The sequence below is a fragment of the Onychostoma macrolepis genome, chromosome 13, assembly GCF_012432095.1.
Source record: "Onychostoma macrolepis isolate SWU-2019 chromosome 13, ASM1243209v1, whole genome shotgun sequence".
Lineage (NCBI taxonomy): Eukaryota > Metazoa > Chordata > Actinopteri > Cypriniformes > Cyprinidae > Onychostoma > Onychostoma macrolepis.
The window spans coordinates 18,589,634-18,596,459 of record NC_081167.1 but is presented as its reverse complement, the minus strand read 5'-3'; the positions used below and the strand labels follow the sequence as shown (position 1 = coordinate 18,596,459).

At 37.2% G+C, this 6,826-nt stretch overlaps 1 long non-coding RNA gene across 1 annotated transcript in view; it reads right to left on the bottom strand.

Moving 5' to 3' along the window:
- Nucleotides 1-5,671: 5,671 nt before the first annotated feature.
- LOC131552475 (uncharacterized) overlaps nucleotides 5,672-6,826 on the bottom strand; it is a 32,474-nt gene continuing 31,319 nt past the window's right edge. Inside the window, exon 4 of the long non-coding RNA XR_009273979.1 lies at nucleotides 5,672-6,088. This is a non-coding gene — a long non-coding RNA (uncharacterized LOC131552475). The remainder of the gene's footprint in view (nucleotides 6,089-6,826) is intronic.

Here is a 6,826-nt window from a genome sequence, read left to right as displayed (position 1 = left end):
AAGTTCTGTGTTGTTTCCAAGAACTGCTTCACTCTACCTTTGCCTAAACATTAAAATGTATAACATATATATATACACACACACACACACACACACACATATATATATATATATATATATATAATAAAATAATAATTTTTTGTCAGTACATCCATTTCATAAGTTTCAGCATTTATCCACACAGAAAAACTTACTACTAATGAGTTCAAGCTGTGATTTACACTCAATGTTGTGTGAATTCATAAATGTTACAAAAAACTTGCTTAAGGCAAAAGCAAGGAATATTTATCACTCATGTAAACAGCAAGGTCTCTTTGAAATAGTTACTTAACCTTTCCCTCTTCCTCTCTCTGGCCAATGAGCAATGTGCAGACAAATATGAAGCAGTAATTAACATCATTCTTTGATTATAATTAATTCATATAAAGCCTCACGGAATTAATTAGAACCTTGTAAGCATGTTTTAAGCACAGAGGTGTCAAAACTGTAATAAACCTGGCAAGAAAGTGTTAATGTACGAGTGTACACCTCTCTCCTCTGGGCTCCCAGTGCCCAGGCATCCAGAGACATGGCAGAGAAACATCCTTCCGCCACCTAATCAATCAATTCCCACTCTGTGGGCCAAATCCATGTTACTAATTACCCAATCAGAGTGGGCAAATTCCCTCAGACTGTCACACCAAACCCCACGGGGGTCCCTAGAGACCTGCTCCCTCTCTTCCCCTCATTAACTTCTCCTGTCCGCTCCCCTTGTCCAGACACTCCCGAGAGCAGCCAGGAGTTGTGGGTAATTCAGTGGGCAGTCTCTGAGGTGACCATGCGCCTCGGGGCTGGAACAGTAGAGGACACATTGCTCCCTCTCTGTCTCTTCTCACTTTCTCTGTCTCTCTTAAAGTCCCTCCATCTCCTCTCGCTCTCATTCGCTCATGAGAATCTCGCTGTCCCCTCCACGTCTCTGTTTAACCTAACACACTCTTTTACCCTGCCTGTCCTGTTCCCTCTTTATCAGAGATTGCACCTCTCTGCTTCGTCTGGAGGGAGAGAGAGCAAATGCATCTTTTTGAACAGCTATGCTGGTTACTAACGGCTCTGTATTCTTTAAATTTGTCTCCACTTCAGGCTTTTTCGCTTCTGTGCAACTCGATATTAAAATCACTGCACTGAAGGAGAAGGTCTGTTGAGCAGCAATGTTATTATGCTAATTAAACAACAGATAAATAGGAATGTCTGGCTGTATCTCAGAAGCCCACTGTACTGCAAATGGATGTTACAGAATGTAAAGGGCAGGCACAGAATGTTTTTCCTCCCATTGACTTACTCTGGAAATTCAGCATAGCTAAAGAGGAAAATCCGTCATTATTTGTTCACCCTCATCACCAAAACTATTCCTTCATGCAATTAGAATAAATGGGGATTGAAACTTTTAAAATGGTATATAATGTTGTGTTAAGAAACAGATCTAAATTTCACTGAGCTATTCTTGGTGTGTTCACGAGAAAAGAAGAGATATCTAATTAGACATCTGATCTTCTTTAATCATGATTCTTTTCAATAAATCAGCTGATTCAGTTCACAAAACTGATCCTTATGATTAATTCACAAAATCAGACTATTCCACTTCTTAACTTCAACTCATTGATTCAATGTTCCAGAGGGGGGAAAAATGTGTAGCTTAGCTTCAGAAGACTGTAGAGGACTATATTGCACAAATCATTTTGGACCACTTTCCTAATACTTTTAAAGTTTTTATTATTTTTTTTTCTTAAGCTTTAAAGCTAAAACCAAATTAAGCTGAAATACAATAAAATAGATATCTAAATACTATAAAATAAAGTGTTAAATTTGTTGAAATTAAAATAGCTCAAATTTATCAAATGTATTACAGTTACTAAAACTGAAATAAATAAATTAAGGATAATTAGAAACCACAAAACTAATAAAAACAACAAAAGCACAAATCACAATAAAACTAAAATAAAAATCAAAACGGAAAATTTAAAATATGAAATACTGTTGCATACTATTAAACACATTTAGACACTTTGTTTTATTATTTTTCGGCGAACTATCCCTTTAAGGGACTGTCTCTGCATGTATACACTTCATTTCTACATAAACACTGTCCTACTCACCAGAGCTGATATCACTGCAGCAGTTTTCTCCACTGATGCTTCTCTATTAGGCTAAATAACAGTGTGATTATGACCTGTGATAAATAGGGAAGTTTAGTTGAAGCAGTAAAACATAGTATTAGTGTTTAATGGGCTACAAACTGCCATCTGGTTTTGTGAAAAGGCCACTTTCATTGGCCAGATACTTCTTTTCTTTCTTTCTATATTTTCTCATGTCTCTCATTCCTCATTTTCACTTGATTCCTCTTCAGCTCGCACTAGGAGGTAATAATATATTTTTCTGACAAGTTGATGCAATGGTTGTACCATTTTTGGAGTTTGCGCACAGACACGTATTCGGAGGAGGAAGTTTCAAAAACAGTAACAACAGCCTCGGTGTGAGCTATCACACCTACAGAACTCTGCCAAAGCAAACAGGAAATCTATGGAGAGGATTTAATCATGAATTAAAGGTTTTCTCCAAAGCAACTCAATGACATCAGGTTTTTTCCCTTCACAAAACAAAGGACCGTTTCATGCTTTTGGGCTAAAGTGTGAAGGAGAAATGATTAATATACCACTCACACACAAGAACTGTTTTCATTTTTAATGTTTTAAAATGTAATTTTATTTCTGTGATGGCAAAACTAAAGTTTTAGCAGCCATCATTCAGTCACATGATTTTTCAGAAGTCATTCTCATATGCTGATTTGGCACATAAGTGATTTATTATTATTATTAATGCTGCAGCAAAGTTTTTGCCACTTAATATTTTTGTGAAACCATGATACGCTACCATTCAATGCATTAAATTGATCAAAATTGACAGTAAGGACAATTACAATGCTGCAAAAAAAAATTCAAAAAAATGATTTTGTTTTTTACTTTTAATTTGTCCTGGGTAAAAAAAGTATATATTTTCCACAAAAATATCAAGCAGCTTCTCTATAGCTGGTAATAGTATATTTCATTGTAAATATATGGTATATTTACAATAAAAAATATATTTAATATATTTACTTTTTTATTTTTATATATATAATACATTTAAAACCATATTTAAATATAATTATATATCAACATTTTTTCATATATATCAAGTAGTTATACTATATGACATTCACTTATTCTATTTCTTGTTGTAACTTGAAAACTGAATATGTAAATAAAGAACATGGTGAATAAATTTCATAAATCTTTCATAAACCCTACACAAATCTAGCTCCACAATAACACACATGTTCAGACACCTATAGACGCGATAGGCCCTTCTGACAGGTGTGGCACGCCTCAACGGGCTCAATAGGTGACTAACACAGTGTGACATCTGAATAAAACTAAAGCGGTCATTTTTAATCCAATCAGCACCCACCACACCCGCTGCTGCCCCACCCGTCCCACTCTCCTTCACCTGTCACCCGCTGCCACTAATGCTTATCTGTCCAGTTACAATGTCCCAGCGGAGTTGGGTTCGGCCGACTCTGCAGCAAGATCAAGGTGGACGAGCCACACTTGTCTTGAACACATCATTGACTACCGCCCAAAACAGCCCCCTTGGGGCATTGATAATGAATCCTCTCCCTTCTCTGCATTCGGTGGGTTTCCATCTGAAACGGTCTGGGGGGATTATCATATCTAAACTGAGATTATGTTTGACTCTGGTGCCGTGTTTGAATAGAGTTGAACAGAGGTGGGAGGTAATGAGAAAAAAAAGACCCTCTCCGTTCACTAGCATCAGGGGAACGGTAAATGATTTGATGAAAAGCAAGCAGGCATCCACGGCTGCTCTTTATTTTAGGTCTGAGCGGTGGCAGAGGGGCATGAATGGATTCTAAATTACTTTTTGTGGGTGGATGAAGTATGAGTTCAGAGATTTACAGTCTCATGAAGGAGAGACCCATAGCGTGAAGATTAACTGGGACGCATGTCACGCATCTAAACAGACACCTTGGGTATACTGTGTATATGCTCAGTTTTGAAAGGACTGACCAGATTGAAACATGAATGGAAAAACAGGCAATGTACAGAATGTACTTTGTAAGCATGAGACGAATATGCTGTAAAATAAGAATAAAATACTTAATAACGAAAGGGGTGACTTAATAAACCAATAAAAAGTTGTTTTTTTGGGGTCTTTTTAAAAATGGTTCACCCACGTAAACAGGATTCACATTTGTTAGTTCAAAACCTTATTTAAAAAAAAATAATAATTTCATATTATAAATGTGTTATGAGGAATTTGGCAGGATTGTTTGTCGCCTGGAAGCAACATTGTACAGCAGTGAAATTAATATGACTGTAGTGTGAAAAATGATTCAGTCAAAAAAAAAAAAAAAAAAAAAACTTGAGCTGAACCAACAAAATAAAGCAGGTAAGTTGGATTAAACTAACCCATACATTTTAAGTTCAATTACACTGTATAACAGAGATACTTGATGTACTATTTGAGGATCCCAAAACTGCTACACGAAACCTCTGAAGAACCACTAGGCACTCTTTGAAGGAATGTGCAGCCCCATTAGGCCTATTCCTTGTTTTATTTACATTTTTGTTGACTTTAGTAACTTTTTGTTGACTTTTTTGTTGACTTCTCTGTAACTTTGTTCCTCTACTATTTTATGAACAGTTTGTTCTACTTGTTCTATTTCTTCTCCTTCTTCTTCTCCTTCTCCTTCTTCTTCTCTCAAAGCTGATTATGTGGAGAATTTGGGAATTTGTTATGTTTTCAGTATAGGCTTATTCACCCAAAAATATCATAATTTACCTGCTCTCATGTTGTCTCATATAACTTTCTTTTTTTCTGTGGAATACAAAAGAAACAATTTTGAGTCCTAACAACACTGGACCCCATTGACTTTCATGGTATGCCCAAAAAATTCAGTAAGACATTTTTCAAAAATCTCTTTTGTGTTCCAATGACAAAAGAAAATAAAACAGGTTTGAAATGAAGGCTACACGAAATGCAATACTGAACACTGAAAACACTGCACTGAACAGTTTTTTTAAAGATTGATACTTACTAACAGTCCTCTCGAAATAAGAAATGGTTACAATGATGGCAGATTTTACACTGTACCAACCAACCATTTAAAATGTATAGAGAATGTACTACTAATAATAATAATCATAACACAGAAACTGGTATCTTTCTCTACAAATACCATTTTTACACTGCTGGGTCCCTTGTGTATTGTGAAATTAAATTTATGCACTTGACTGTATGTGAGACACATGTGAATGGATGTGAATGTGTGTGTCTCAGGCTGATGAATGAAACATTTCCTATGGCCTGACACTAAACATGTTGTCCAGCTGGCTGAACGCCTAGCTTCTGAGTGACCTCGCGGCTTGGTACAAACTGTTGACCCTCCTGGCCATGTTCTGCTTAATGGATACTGTGTATCTGCTGCCAGCTCTGCCATGCCCTGGCAAAGACATGGACACCCAGCTGACCTCTTCTGCCCCCTTCTCTCAGTCAAGCCAGGAGCAGCTAACCCCAATGGATTTCTCATTTGTGGCTTGTGCACAATCAATGCGCCTTCTCCTCCTTCCCAGACGGGGACCATGGATCAGCACTTTCCTGTGTGTGTGTGTGTGTGTGTGTGTGTTCGTTCACTTCCTTTGTTTTCACTAACCTTTCCCCATCGCCTGCCCTTGTGAAACCGCAGTGTCCACTGCCATGTCTTCATCATTCTCTCTCTTTCAGCCTTCCTTGCTTGGTGTGTAACTCTCCAGCCTCTCAGTTTCTCTACCCTCTTCTTGTTCTTTCCGTCTGCGGCATGGGAGACAGCTGGAGTAAACAGAGATGAACGAGGCATACAGCTTCCTCCCTGATCCTCTGCATCTCTTTTGCCCACTGGTGTCTCCTCTTCTCTTCTTTAATGTTTCCTTTGCTTGGATTGGCCCGTTTCAGGGCCATGGCATGTCTGGATACGCTGCAGAGGGAATTGCGAGCGATTTGGAGCCTGTGGGAGAAACTGGGGCAAAAGCCAAATCCATCTATGACAAAAGGATAAAGCCTCATCTATTTTCAAAAGCTAACATGTACAGCAAACAGACTACCCTGCCCACAGTGAGGCTCATTTACTCACAGAATGAATCTGTGCAGAAAACCTGTATGCTAATGTTTTCACTTTAAATTATTCAGCACTGTTGAATATGTACTTACGTGTTTGTTTGTTTTTTTAGTATAAAGTTTCTCTCAGTGGGAGAACATCAAATGTGTTTTATATATAGTTATATAAAATCTGAAAATTGTTTTGTAACATTAAAAATGTCTCTCTTACACTCTCTCTCTATTTATATATTACGATTTGGGTCAAAAATAATCTAAACATAAAAAGTAATCTAAGAGATTACGGTTCTAGCTACAATTTTCGTCATGTAATTACTAATTAGTAATCAGTAATGGACTACTATTTGCAAGTAATCTATTCCCACACTACACACACACACACACACACACACACACACACACAGAATCTATAAAACTGCTTATGATACAAATAAAAAACAACATTGTGCATTTTTCTAGAAGGGGCAACTACATCTGGTTGTATAGTAGATAACACATTTAGACACTTTTCTTGATGTGCAACAGTTTTTTTGACAATCTATTCTGTTGTAGTCAGACTCTGTTGTGCCTCTATTGCATATCTAAGTGTGTGCATGTAAAGGAAACAAAGAGAGAGAGAGAGTGCTTGAGGTGACAGCCA